The 15,554-nt window shown below is 41.7% G+C and overlaps 1 protein-coding gene across 1 annotated transcript in view; it reads left to right on the plus strand.

Annotated features, from left to right (window-relative positions):
* Window positions 1-15,554, plus strand: part of ROS1 (ROS proto-oncogene 1, receptor tyrosine kinase) — an 85,761-nt gene that overhangs the window by 1,933 nt on the left and 68,274 nt on the right. The gene's annotated exons all lie outside the window — the stretch shown is intronic.

Genomic DNA, 15,554 nt, shown 5'->3' on the forward strand with positions numbered 1-15,554 from the left:
CATGCCCTTGAGACTGGGGCTGTAAAACATCTGGGAGTGGTATTTGTTTTCCTCTCACGGCCAGTGGGGAGAGCACTGGTGGACGGAAAGCGTGCAGGCTGCCTTTCCAATCTCACCACCCTGGGCTCAGCCCGGGCTGGTCCCTTGTCCAAGGCCACGTGTTTCCTGCTGCAAACCTGTAGTGCTCAGGGGGAAGCCCTGCTCCTCTCGCCTGTGTTGGGAGCACAGCTTTCCTATTGACTGCAGCAGGATAATAATAATGCAATCAGTGAAGTAGCTTCTGTATTATTTATTTTGCTATTAAATTCTCATTACTATGCCCTCTCTCTGTCAGTTTTCAATATGCTGTAGGCAAAGGACTTACTGTCAGCTTCCAAGATTAAATAATCATTAAGATGAATGAAATTGTCTATAGCTCTCAAAGTTGTTATTCACAAGGAGGACTTGTGTAACCCTTGTCACCTTGCTAAACTGGTTCATGTGTGCTTTTCCAAATTTCCCTTTGTAAGGAGGAGAGTTAAAACCAGCTTTTAAATAAATATAACTTTAAAGGCATGTGCTTTGAGTTGAGGCAAAAGATTAGTTCAGAAAGAAGGCATACATTGAACCTGACTGATATGTTGTCACACGGTGGGAGCTTCACAACAGGAAAACTCCCTGCCAAACCACTTCTGACAGCTTTTTGCAACTAATTTTGGTCACTAACACTGACTTAATTTGGAAGAGACCTGATTCACCCAAACACATAGCTACTTTTTAGCATGAACTTATGCCTTTCCTTTACAGGTAGTTTTCCAAGGCTATGAGTTAGGAGTATTTCGTGTGTTTGTTGCAAATGGTATTAACTGAGTCACCCACAGCTAGATAATGTGTCTCATTTCATTGTATGGATCCCTTTACTGTGCGGCCACCTGCAAATGAGCTGTTGAGTTTTTACTCCCCAGACCTTTGACCCCAGGATGAACAAACAGCGAGTGAGGACCTCAGGACAAAATCAGCTCAAAACGCTTCATAAGGTGGATGGTCAGTATGGGGACATGCCCAGGTTTCATTTGTAGGCCTGTACAGTCTCTAGCTTCATGGATTCACTTTCTTGACCTATACTTTTAATATAGTGTTGCATAATTGCATATAACACACAGAGAAAGCGCTGCTTCTAAGCAGATGTAAATCATCTGATGAGTCCTTGTGCTCCTCGTGTGATGTTAAACTGGTAGTTCTCTGGGGCAAGGGGCAGGGAGGAGGGAAAAACACGCTGCAGAGCCCTCCTAAGCTTATCTTGCAAGCTTGACACTGTATATATTCTTCCTTTCAAAAGCATGTTGTTCTGTGCAGGTTCTAGGGAAAAATAATAGAAAGCAAACTTAATTTATACAAAGAGGTTTAAGTTTCGTCTTAATGGGGCAGTCTTGCTTTTGTGCAGCTAACAGGAAAGTTCCTGCTCTTAGTAAGTTGAAAGCTTTTTCTTTGCATAGAAGAAGGGGGAGGAATTGAAAACACAATGAGGTGGAGAGGACCCGAGGTTACAAATTACAAAACAGCAAGAACAATTCTAGACATTGAGAGGTATGTTAATCTCTTCATTAGCAGAAGGATAGTTTGCAGGTTGAGAGGCCTTTTAGCGGTCTTTATATAAGGGCCAAGTTTTGCATTTTCATGGGGCAAAAGCAAATGGTATAGTGGATTTACAGGATAAAGCTGAGAACAAAATGCTGTGGTTGCTGATCTCTGTGTATTCAGGGACTGTGTTCTGCCAGAAGTGCATGTGTTGGTTATATAAAAAATTCAGAAAATAAAACACATAAGATAAAATCATTAAATGTGTCTAGATGCAACATTTGTATAAACTTCATGAGGAGTCCTCTCTGTTAAAACTGATCAGACTACAGCAAAGTAAACGGTGCCACAAGGCTGTGGCATGGCTTAGGAAGTTTAGCAAATTCCTTGAGATATACATGAATTATTCTGTGTATGTAGAGTATTTTATGGACACATAAAATACTCTACATACACAGAATAACAGTTTGTTTTTATCATTGGAATCTAAGGCCTTGCCCATGGAGCAGCACGGACATTTCAGCTTCCACTGAGGTCTGCATACCATTAAACCACGAGGAGATGGACGGACCTCCAGGACTCGTCTGGAAAAATTTTGCAATTTACTCATTGGAATTAGAAAAAATCTACCCATTTGTAGTTGCCTGTGCGGCTGTGCCCTCCCTCTCAGAGACAGCTTGGGTTCTGATGAAGTTCATGTTAGCAGCTTCCCTCATTGCTTAATGTAAGCATCCCTCTCCAGGTGTGAAAATGCCCAGGAGGGAAGGAGTCAGTAAAATAACATTTCCACTTTTCAAGTAGTTCTGAGCAAGTAGCTAAGAGGATATCGTGACCGAATGCTTCCTCAGTATTTTAAGGCAAACATGAAGCAAGAATCAGAACAAAACAACAACAAAGAAATTTCTGATAGAAGAAACAGTTTAACTTGCACTAGCACAGGTCACTGCCTGCACGCATATGGATGAGCTGGAACCATATAGTGTCATGTAATTACACTGGTAACAAGAATCCCCAGTGGGGAGAGACCATAAATATTCTTAGACCTTAAGAACATGGAAAAAGAAATAACAGGCCATAAATTCCGGGAAAGAAAACTAAACCGCAGCAGGCTTCAGGACTTTTGTCTTAACCATAGGTCTTGTCTGAGTGGGGGTGATAGCAGGGCTCTTCCCAGCACTGGTAGGGAATGTCTATGGGATAATTGGATGCTAAGAGATAAGCAGCCTCATTCACTGCAACAGCAGCAGTTGGGTGTAACTCTAATGAGAGTCATATAGGGGATGAATGTGCACTTTTCATCACTTTAATTGCTGTAACCTATCCAATCATGTCACCTATTATGATGTAATTATGAGATCAAGTTGAAGACTAATCATTTGTCCCACTGCCACATATTTTGCAGTTTCTCACAGCTGCTTGGTCGTCTTAGGTCATAATTTTTTATACTTTGAAGGAAAAAGAAATAAAGTTGCTAATCATCTAGATTTTGAAGACAATCAACCAAACATGCTATGCTGCTGTCAAGAAATATGGGGCAGAACGTTCTGTTTCATTTAAACATATTTTTTTAGGATTGCCTTGAAAAATATTATGATCTAGAGATTCATGACACTTTTTGTCAAAACAGAGCCCGCTATTTTATAATTTGCTAGTTTGACAGCATCCTTGGTCATTGTCAGTGACAAAACTCTGATTGTTTTTTATAGGTGTTTTAGAGAGATTTTGTGATGCTGCAAGTCCTCATGCTTTTAAAAAATGTCAAATTTTGCCCATTAATGCATGGGTAATTTTTAATGGTAACATGTTTGGAATTTTCAAGAGGGAGTTCACAGCTGAATTTGCACAGTCTGCATTTTTTTTTTTCCATGGGAAGCAAGTAGTCTTAATCATTTACTCATGTTTATGAGATTGCATCCAAGTAGGAGCTAAGAAATTACTTGTACAAAATATGAGACAATCCAGTGGTCACTTCCAGGAATGACCAATTATGTTTGAATCACATCTTTTAAATAAAGTTGGCAATTGATCTAGTTATAATCTTTCCCAAAAGGTGTGGAGTAATGGGAGATGAATGCAAATAAGCAGGACTTGATCATTTCTAATATAGAGAGTGTGCCACTTATGCACACTGGAGAGGGCAGTTTATGTGCTGGTTTCTTGATCATGATACTTGTGTCTGTATAACTAAGAGAGTTGAAAGCAAATATAAGTTTGAGCTGGGTGACTGCATGGTTTAAAAGTAGTCATCCAGTTTACTCCAGATCTAGCTTGTCTTCCTAATTTCAAGGTTTATCATGCCATGTTGCAGTTTTCCTGCAGGGTATGATATGAACTCAGTCTCAGGAGTTGAAAAGTAAGACCTTCTTTCTCTTCAGTTCATTTATTTCAAGAGAGAGGGATGGGAATCATGCTTATTAATTTAGCAATTATGATATGTGGGAATGTGGTCCCTCCCCCCTCCCTGTGCTCTGCACAGGCCCTGTGGAAATCTGCACAGCAGTAAGCCAGTTATGCATAGTGGAAGCACAGGTCATAAATCTGCAATAATCATTATGGATGGAGAAAAAGCTTCTTGTGCAACTTTTCTGCACAGCATTGGGCCACTACACCAATGAATCACAAGGTCAAATTCTTGTAATTCATACTGTCACAGCTGTGGATCACAACTGTATATATAGTTTAAGGATTCACTGTGAATTGCTTTTGAAGCCAGGCTATTTATTGAATGTAAAAGCCTGATCAAATGTAATCTGTCTCTGCAAAAAACTTTTTGCCTTTTTGCAAATAATTAGAAAAATGTGAGTTTGAGTGAATATTTTTTCCTATTTTAATTACTTTAATTACATTGATGTACTACTGTGCCTGTTTATGAAATATAAAAACTTAGAGCCTGCTTTAGGTTCCTTGTCAAAGATGACTGCACAACAGAAAGTAAATATATCATTTTGGTGAACACTCAAATCTGTTTTGAACATTCTTTCTTCATAAGATAATAAAAAACCAATAATTCATATTTGTTGCCACCTAAAGTTAGGTTTGTGTGGACTGTATAATTTCTCAGATATTCCTTCCCAAAGCAAGAACTTTTAGCTTTCTTCTGTCTTTTTCTTTTCATTAAAGATACTGTATTCTTAGTTATGACAGACATGTATGCTGGTAGTTGTTCTTTGCCCTGGGGTTCATAAATGGTCCTAAAGGCCTTTTTCCAAATGTGATAGACACAGTTGAGCTCAAGTTAGGTCTGCCTCCAAGACTTAAATTCAGCTTATATTTTAATTTTTTGCTCTATATCCAGTATGGCATTTGTCCACCACAATCAGACATTCTTACCCTCCTTCACTTGAGCATGATGAAGGTTTAGGTGCAGGGTGGTGGGGTTGGGTTGGCTGTCCATGTGGATTCAGCCCCGGCATGCACCTCCTGTGGGCTGCTTGTCTGCACAGGTGAGAGAAATAAGGGCCATGCATCCACTGTGTGAGCAGCTCTGCTGCCTAACCTGAGTTTCCATCTCCTGCTGCCTGGGCATGTTGAATTCCCACACTAACATTTATCTATTTCATACACATTTGTCCTCAATAGCTTAAAAAGTTTGAGTGAACCCTTCATGGCGTCATTCTCCAGTGGATGAACAGAGCACCTGGGAACAAGGAAACCTTCATCTGTCATGAGTAGCCGGGGCAGAGACCAACTGTTTGTGGCCAAAGTCCCTGTAAGAACACCCACCACCCAGCCACAGTTCCTCATGTGCACAAAGAATCAGGCAGCTTCACAGAGGAGATGGCTTGGGACAGCTGGAATTAGTCTGGCACAAAAGGATTCAGGATGCACACCCAGAATGCCAAATGGTGAGCAGGGTGTTGGTGAAGTCAGCCACAGCTAAGACTGTTATTAACTGCTCCAACCAGGCCAAAACTAACCCTGGTAATAATTACCTGCTCAGGCTCTCCAGTTACCTCTGCTCTCAGAGAAGATCTGAGTCCCTGCAGTTTCTGGCTTTCTCATGCAGCACCCTGCTCATGAGGGATTTACAAGGACTCAGCACCTTTTCAGGAGTTACCATAATCTTGTAGGCTCAGAGTTCTGCTGCGTACATTTGAATACTGTACCATTTATAGGTATTTGACTTCCTGTTTAAATAAAGATGAGCGTGGTATATTAATCAATAATTGGGATTCATGTTAGCATGTGGAACTGTTTTCTAGCTGACTTTGTAGCTTTTACTTGGAAAAGAGAGCAATCAAATGGGTTTTGATTAGTTCTCATGGCATTATCTGATTCCTCTCCTGCACTCCCACCAATATGCTCCTGTAACCAAGGTTGTGGAGAGGCAAATCCTATCCTCTAAATGGGCAGGAGCAGGAAGCCCAGCTGCTCTTCAGTCTGCCTCTCAGTTACCAGCCACTCTGGAGCACATGTAGGTAATTTCACATTGGCTTCTGCTGGTTGTAACCTGGATTTGGTGGACCATGAACTTTCACTTCCTTGCATCTTATGCCCAGTATTTTTTCTTGATGTTCTTTGTTCTACGTTACTGTCCCGGAATTTTTTGTTGTTGTTGCTTTGATCTGTAGAATTACATTAATGCAATAAAATAGCAAACACTGAAGCAAAGGAAACTGTAGGGAGATAGAACATATAAGTAAATAAAGGTAGTATAGAAAGTAATCTTACCCCCTAAAGGGTTGCAGCTGAGCCAATTGTTAAGGATTAGAAGCAGGCCTGATTTTAACAGGCAACACCTGTAGCCAATAAGAAGAGTGTTATAAAAGAGTGGATTGGTTGGTTGAGGGGGAACTGGAGTCAGTGCCTAGAGGAATTGCCTACAAGAAACATCAATGAGGTATGAAACTCTAGCAATATGGAACCCTTGCAATGTAATGATAATAGAACTCTTGTGCTATAAGGACAACAGGAAACAAAAACCGCATGACAGAGATACTGTAGTCATAGAAAATAATTATGACGTTTGCGGCCAGCCATTCTACCAAGTAAAGACTAACTTGTTGCTACATAAAGGAAATATTTATAGCTGTTTTGTTTTACTAGTGTTGTAAAGACACACTTATAAACAATTCCTCATATGTATTACGTTTATCTGGAAAATTTGTGAGAAAATGCAGTGAACAATTTTTACTGGCATACAGACATTGGAGTAAATCTACCTGGGCACTCTGTGCACGTGGAATCTCCACTAAATGAAACATTACTGCCTAGTAGTCCTGTTTGGGCTGAGTCTCTTTCTTCAGATTAGTTCTTGGGCCTAATCTAAAGTACCTTGACATTACTGGGGGAGCATCTCTTGACTGTAGTGCCAAATGTGTTTTGGTCCCATGCTTTCTAGATTCTAGTGCTGTAGCATTTCAAGATATTGCTGTATGCATAGCTCTTCACTCTGCTCAACTTCTGCAGAGCAATGGAAGACTGCATGTGTCTGCACCTAATTTAAATTGCTGTTAGGATGGTTAGTCCCCAGTACACTGGACTGAGAACACAAATGCCCAGGGAGGTTGAAGGATATGGTCTTTACTTAACCTGTGCATTATTGTGAAAGGGCACATTAACCTTTTTTCAGAGAGTAGTCTTTCTGTGGTTTGTGATTTTGTAGAAATCCAAAACATGGCTAGAAAATAAATTTTTAATGTGACCAAAAACAACCACCAATCCAACCAAAAAACAAAACCAAAACACAAACAAACAATCCAAAAAACCAACCAAAGAAACAAAAAACCCACCCCCTACCCCAACCTAGCCAGAAGAATCTTCTCAGAAATAGTTGTTTTAGTTATTGCTTTTAAATTATTCATTCTCTTATATCCATTTTGATACAGAGATTTTCTCTTTTTAACTAATCCCTTTCTTTGAGCTCCACTGAGTCCTTTCAGCCTTAGAAAAGGAAATCATTGTGCTTGTGCATGTAAATAATACTGGAAAAATAATGTACTTATCATAAACCAGTTTAGATCTTTAATCTTGGGAGCATAAACATATGAACCTGTATGACATCTCTTGTTCAATGTTTGTCCTGTCTTAGCCTGCTTTGCATTGAGGTAGTGTTTGTCGTTACAGCTTAAGCATGTAATTGTTCTGCAAATCTTTTAGGAGTCCAGATGTGCTCACAATTAAAGGCCACCTCTTGGTATTTATGTTATTATAATGCACAGAGAGGTCACTGCTCTGTTGTGCAAGATCACATTCAAACATGTCATGAGCAGTGGACCCTGCTCCCCAGGTTTCCCTCTATTAAGGGACAATGATGTATCATAACTAAATTTAGTTAACAATAGCAGCTGTTAGAGTGAAGGCTCAAACCAACTGGGTCAAAGGGTTCCTTTCTTTGCCTCACTTCCCCTCTTCCTGGAGCTCACCTGATGTTGTGTTGAGCTAATTCAATTTGCTGAGGTAGCAGAACATTCCCTTCACAACAAGGTGGATGGCTTTCTGCTGTGCTGGGGACCTGGATTAGCTCAGGAGAGGATCAAAACCATGCCAGAGCTGGTGCAAGGGGGAGGGAAGGACTGTGCTGCTAGGGCAGGAAAGGAGAGGAAAGCAGGTCTGGGACCATGCCAGGGAATGCCAGGGCTGATGTCCTTCACAGGTGATAAATTCTCTCGGCATTGGGATGCACCTGCACTGGCAGCATGCGGGTTTAGCTCTGTGTGCCTGTGCCCTCCTTGCTCTGGCACCTGCCTGGCTTCTCAGTAAAGACAACTTCCTGAGGAAGGAAACTTCCCTCAGCCTGAAGGAAATTTCCTCGGCAAAATAAAAAAAAAAAGCTGGTTTAACACCCAACCCACCATGTTGCTGTGATTCTGACAGCATGGCTGTGCCAGCTTGGGGGTCAGCACATATGGCTGTGTGCAGATAATACTTAGGCTGTTTAAAAGCATTGCAATTAATTTAAAATCAATACATCTAAATTCAAGTGACTGCTGCTGCAGTCAATGGAGTTGGCAGACTCAGATCAGTGGCATTTTGAGATTCTTGAATGATCCCTGAGGCTCTAAGCTACTGGTCCAGAATTGCAGGGCTCCCTTGCTCTGGGGTGACACCTGCCAGCCCACCCTGAGGACGTACCTGGGATGGGCTGGCTCTGCCCAGCTCCCCTGGGCTCCCCCAGGGACCAGGCCCTATGCCAGCCCCTGAAGCTCCTGCCCCAGGGGTGTAACACCAGGACCACTGTCCAGCCCTGGGCCCACATCCCAGCCTTGGCCTCTCTGTCCCCAGCAAGGTGCTGGATGATAGCCCTGGCTGCCCTGCTGTTAGCTGGGGGTGGGATGGGCTCTGCCCTGGGAACACCCTACCATGGTACTTGATAAAAATGAGAGCAAGCTCCCAGACTAAAGTGATTTCTGCTTTTATGATAAGAAAAAGAAAGGCCTAAAGCATGGGGGCCTGCAGGCTGAGCAGGAGCATTCCTGTTGAGGATGCTGCAGCACCGGTGCTGGGTCTTTTCAGCAGCAATGTCCCTGATGTTCCAGATGGAGCAGCACAGATTCAGTGGGTCAGAATCCCCTTTTTATCCTGTTTTTTGTCCCTTTGGATTGGTTTCTTTTTGGAGCCTTCATTTGCATGAAGGTTTAAGGTGCTTTATTGGCCCATTATGGTTCTGTCCAGGCTGACTTGTTTTTGCTTGAGGGGTGCTGCACTTTGCTTAAGTGTGCTATGCTTATAACTACCCTTTTAACCCCTTTTACTATATAATAACCAAACTAACAGTACATGCTTAACCATCTATCAACTATTTTACAGCAGTTTCTAACCTATTTTTGACAGTACCTAAACACTGCTAGTCCAGGGTGAACATCTGGTACTCCTTGCAACAGGGAGGGTGTCACTGGGGCCTGTGTTTAGGGAATGGGACTAAGCCTCATGTTCCCCACAATGTGGGATTGGGTGCACAGTGGAGGAGCTCAGCAGGGCTGGCCCTCATCAGGTTGATCTGAGTTTGGGGCTGTGGAGCTGTGCTCAGGCCTTCCCCTGCACCCAGAAGGGCAAGGAGCAGACTTGTTGGTGTTCCAGAGTGGTTTAAATCCTTGGAGGATAAAGCCTGAAGCTGACTGGGCTGCCTGCGATGTTGGTGCATGCTAGCAAGTCGAGACAAAGTGTTGTCTTGCCCACAGCATTTACCTTCTTAGCTGTTATTGCAGGTGGAAACGATGCATTGGATTAACATCCCCAGTATTTCTCCTGATGGTAGATCCCAGCTGATTATGGTCTTCCCAGGGAATGTTTCCCTCTCCTTCGGAAAAGAAGGGATAAAATATATCTCCAACTGTTTGGAACAAGCTTGTGTTTTAGAGAACATCCTTAATTTTTGTTCCCTTACTGTAAGGAGGTTTGCTCTTGCTTGCATGGAGAAAGGGATCAGCTTGTTCCTGTGCACCAGTGCCTGTACCCAGGGGTCCTGCTCAGTCAAGAAGAGGAGGGTGGGAATTTATGGGGGGAGAAAGGCTGGGACTCCAAATACGTACCAAAAGGTTAGTGAGCAGTGCATCCAAATAACAGCCCAGCAATACACTTTCTCAGGCTGGTGATTGAAATGGTCAAATCCAGCCCCAGTTAATTCCTGTCTCCACAGTGGGCACTGTTGCTTCTCAGTCTGTAAGGAGCTCAAGGCAGATGGGCTCTCTCCTGGATTGCTGGATAAGCAATTTCTTTTTATGGAACTACTGGGAGATGAAATGTTCAGGTATTTGGGAATGCCATGGAAACCAGGGGGTGTTAGAGGTAGAGACTTTTATGGGAGATGTTTATGCAAACTGAACACCTGACTGTTCTGAAGATCTTTACAAAGATTGAACATTGTGTAATCTGCCCTACTGCTTCTGCACCTTTTGTCTTTTTTCTCCTAATCTTGATTTTATATCTTCTTACACACTGATCTACATGCTCAGAGCGATAAGTCACTCCCTCTGTAGTATGCAATCTTCTTTCCTTCCGTTTCCCTCTAAAACCCCTTGCACATCTTTTTCATGCAATCCTCTTCAGACATCCTGCATCAGGCCATTTTACACTCACACTGTTGCACTGCCTGCTACTTGTGTAAGTTAAAATTTAGTTTTCTTCAAGTTTCAGACAGCACATTTGATTAGTAATAATCAGGAGATAACTAATCCGTAACACAGTTGAACAAATCACTAAATAGCTTTGCAAATAATTTGCCTCTTTAAAGAAATACAAAAAGAAGTGTGAGCTTTACCTACTTAACAGCAAGGTTTTTATTGTTGCTTAGTGCTCGCTCTCTCCTATTGTTGTGTGTGATGATCACACAAACATAGTTTAATAAACTCTAATATATTATTTTTCTTTTTAGATTTGAATTCTTTAGCAATGTATTTATAGATCCATGTTACCCTTTATCATTCCTTATCTTTTCTATCCTGGCCTAGCTTTTGCATCTCTTCCTGTTAATCTCCACAGCTCAAATTTGCCTAGTCTGAAACCCATCATTGTGCATCGTTTAATGAGACATTTCTCCAGTCATCATTACTGCAGATCAATAGAAGCAAATCCCTGTCTCCTGACTGGTTTAGCTAAGGATCTCATGCATGACTGTCTTTCCAATTTGATCCAGTTTAACAGTCTGTTTCTCCCCCCCTCCCCGACCCCACTTTTCTAATCTGCAGAGATAGATATAAATCTTGAGCCAGACTCCAGGGGGTTTCTGTTGTATGGCCTTCCCTCTGTTTGTGCACAGCACTCCCCGACCGACTGGCTGCTATTGCCAGACAAACAGCTGTCTTAGCAGTTGCACTAACAAATGAAAGGGGAAGGAGGGAGGCCAGGGCAGTGGAGGGAACCTTTTTGCCCTAAGGGTCCTTGTTAATTTACTTTACTAAGAAATTCAACATCTAATGGGGGCCCATTGCTGGAGGGAAAATGAGAATAATCTATGATCTTTGGAAAAGAGTGAAAATCCATTATCACTCTTCACATCAGCATATCTTTTCACGATGACCTCCCCAGGACAAAGATATAAACTGATAAGTAAAAGCTGAGGTTTTCCTTTTCATTGCTCTGCCCTGTAGGCTGGTTGAGGGATTGACAGTCTCTCCTTTCTCACCTCTCCCAACTTTCCTTCTCATCAAGATAGGACTCAGGAACCGTGGTCTATCTTCAAAGAATTTTTGGTGCTGTGTGACTGGACACAAACAGTCCAGTTTAGACAAACATCTGTGGGCTTTTGGGTGCTCCTGCCTGCCTCCTCAGCCATCCCATGTTCAGTTTTTGTTGTCCTGCCGATTCCTGCTTTGTGCTGCTGTTTTGTGAAACCATGCACAGATGTGTTTGAGAGGCAGCACACAGACAATTGTTTCATTTGATGAGATTTTAGGTGCCTGACTCAAACGTGGGAGGAGATTAAAATTAGATTGCTGGAATGAGTATTATGTTGAGATTTTTGGCCAAACTTTGTGATGGAGGTTGCTGTCACAAGGGCAGGAATGATGACACAACTCCAGGTCTGGATCAGCTGGGAGTTGACCATTTGAGAGCTTTTGTCCTATTAAAATAAGCTGAAGTTGCCATCAGTTTATGTTGATGTGTTGATCTGTAACCTTTTGGCAGCCCAGAAGGTGTTTCCCAGCTGATCTTTCTGGCTGTGTGTGCAACAGCCTGTGGCTGTGCACTGGGGTGAATGGTAGAGGCTGCCAACCCACCTTGAGCCAATAATTTTAATCTTTTGCTGTAAGTGCAGCAAAGCACTAAAGCTCTGTGTCTTTGATCCTTGGTCTGCTTATGTTATATCATTCATGTGTACATATGCACAGCCTTGTGCATGTCCATGTACGGGAAAGTTTTGATTTTATGGATTATGATGATTTCAGGTATAAAGAAGCTGTTAATCCACTTTACTGGCAGTAACAATGTACATGTTTCTCCTCAAGGTATGATAGCCCTTACTCATTGCTATCAGGGCTGACCCTTTGTAAATAGTTCTATTTTTCTTACAAGAGACTCAAAAGAACTTGAAAGATGAATCCATAGTTTGTAAAGAGCTCTGATATGTACTTCTGTCCAGGAAGGGAATTGTGATCAAGTTTTCTTTTCTCTATTTTTCTCTTAATTCTCAGTCTTCTCCCTTGCAGATATACTGATCAGTACTTGTGCTGCTCTTTGCAATAAAGGAAATTATATTCTGTAAGGAGATCTGTAATATAAAGGACTAGGTTGTTAATGATATCTCACAAAATTTGGATCCCTAGAACCACATCAGTGTGCAGTGTGATGGAAGTGATGTACTTAAAAATTACACTTAATGCTTTGTTATTTACAGATATTGCAAACAGTCCTTTTAAAGTTCAGCTTCTAAAACCCATACAATGCTCTCTTCTTGTAGAATTCCTGAAATTCAGGTTAAAAATCTAAAGACTCAGGTGACTGTTACTGCTTGTTCTCCCAGTGTGTTCAAAGGAAGGTAAACAAGAAAGGAGATATTGCAGTGCCCTTTTTTTTTTTTTTTTTCTTTGAAAGTCTTGGTTTATGGGATGTTACAGTGACACCTGGTGGAAAATGGTGCTGGAAGTTGAAGAAAAATTTCTGCACCATTTGAGTAGTTCATTTGAATCATATCTTTAATATTATTTTATTAACTAACTGTAATGGTTAGAGTCCATTTGTGCAAGGCACGTGTGCACTACCCCTATATGGGTGTGCAAAGACACACTCATAGACTGACAAGAATTATCTCATCAGTAACAGCCAAGCTTTCAGGTTACAAAGGGTTCATTATGTGTATTTGATAGTAGCCACACTTCCTTGTCGGACAAGCCAAATGCTGTTTTGTTATTGTTAAGGTGCTGTGAACTTTTTCTTCAGACTAATATGCACCTTGATCATATTCCTCACCAGGAGTTAACCTGGTGGAGTCACCGTCCCTGGAAGCATTCAAGAAAGCCATGGGCATGGCATTTAGTGCTGTAGGTATGGTGGTGTGCAGTCAAAGGTTCAACTCTGTGATCTTGGAAGTCTTTTCTAACTATAATGATTCTATGATTCTGTGTTTCTCATATCCCAATACTTTTCCCTATACATCTTGAAAAAACACCAATCAAACAGTTCCTTAAAATAAAACCCAAAACAAAACCTCAAAACTTCAAAACAAATCAAAAAATAAAGTTGACTATTTAAATGATATTAAAAGAGTTTTTAAAAAAGTTTGAACTTAGGCATATTCTTTTACCTGTGCTACGTCTAAGTTAGTAATTTAATACCATGCCAGACAGCACTCTTAATCCTGAGTGACCACATAGATCAATTGCTGAACTCTGTCTGATTTTGAGCCACATCAACACTAGCACAAATAATATCAAGGAGCAGTTTGGGATATAGTAACTCTAAGAGCCACTGACCATAGGTATTTCAGCTATGCCTATCCTCTCTTGGATGAAAGAGAGATTTTTAAATGTGGATGTGGGTACATTGTCCCCATGCCACTTGCTGGGGTATTGATGTGGGAACATTGAATTTACTATTATAGACCTAAAAGTCCTAAAGACCAAATCCTGAAGGTCCTACATGTCCTAACTCTCCAAAGTCAAAGTTCTTTGCTTCAGGAAGGAATTGTAGCCTCCATTTGCCTGTCACCAGCTTCCTCTTCAGTGTCGCTGGTCACGTGAGCTCTGATGAAACCTCAGCCAAGATGAGCTGGATTAGCAGAGACCTAGTATTTAAGCAGTCAGACTAAACTGGCTTATTTTGGCTGGATCTAAGGAGCTCCTTCTTGAGCAGCTTTGCTCATGGTCTGGAGTGGGGGCAGCATCCTTCTGGAGTGGAGAAGTGACAAGCAAATTGGGCAGTAATTCCTCCACACCTGCATACTGAAAGCCCTTACCTGAAAGCAAAGCTCACCCTAGATGAGCCTTACTCTCATCTGGAAGCTGCCTTGAGTAATAAAGACTGAGACAGTGCATAAGGAAACCCCCCAATGCTTCTCAGGGCAACTGGAAAAAAAGGAAAGGAAGGAACCTGGTCCTAAAAGCCGCTCCTTCCTTAGACCACGTTGAGCCATGTCTATTGTCTGTCTCCATCCTGGCTTTTCCTTTCCTCCTGCCTTAGTGCATTTACTCCTTTCACTGCATGGGCAGGACAGCACAGGGGATTCTACTGGAGCCTGAGCCAGAAAAAGCAGCATTAGGTTAATGGCAACCAATTCAATTCACTTCTCCTGTTGCTGGGTTAGTGTTAACCAGGTTCCCAGCCTGTTGTATTGCATGACTGCAGAAATGTTTCCTGGGCAAGTCAATGGAGCTTGGAAAGGTATGGTGGGAAAGCAGGTACCCTTTCTAAGCAGCAATAATAGGATGTGCCAGCCTCAGCTGATCACTGAATTCTGTGTTATTTATAAAGTAGCACATTTGATTTATAATGGGTAATACACATGCACAAAATGATGTAACATTTATTTATATATACATCTGTGTGTGTGTGTAAGCTGGACTGATCTTCTACTGCAGAATTACTCTGTGGATATCTCTGCTGGTACAGCACAGATGTGCCACAGACCGGAGCCTGGATGTGTCTTAAGCGTGACTTTCCATGAACCTCTTTAATGTGAGTCTTCAACCACTCTTTAAATCAGACACGTAATTTATCTATCAGCTTCATTTTTCTTCCATGATACAGACGCAAACTTACTTGTACAATTGTGCCTCCTCATCTAGAGAGCCCCTAGCAAATTGGCTCTGGTTAGTTTGTGTCTAGATTGCATCTGAAGGCAGACACTGGTCTGTTCTATTCTGGTGTGGAAACAGAACATTTGGAAACCGTCATTAAAAAAAATTAATTAAATTCTTTTCCATGTCTGATATGACCAATGGTGTTCTAACAATGTTATTCGTCATCAACAACAAATTTTCTTAGCTGCATCTACATACAAATACTTAGAAATAGCTTATCTAGTCAAAATTAACATTAGGCTGGTTTTTTCCCACCATTTCCCTGTTTCCACGTGGCTCGGAGCACCTGGTTAAGCATTGCCCTTGGTTTCCTTTTTACGT

The sequence above is a fragment of the Zonotrichia albicollis genome, chromosome 3, assembly GCF_047830755.1.
Source record: "Zonotrichia albicollis isolate bZonAlb1 chromosome 3, bZonAlb1.hap1, whole genome shotgun sequence".
NCBI lineage: Eukaryota > Metazoa > Chordata > Aves > Passeriformes > Passerellidae > Zonotrichia > Zonotrichia albicollis.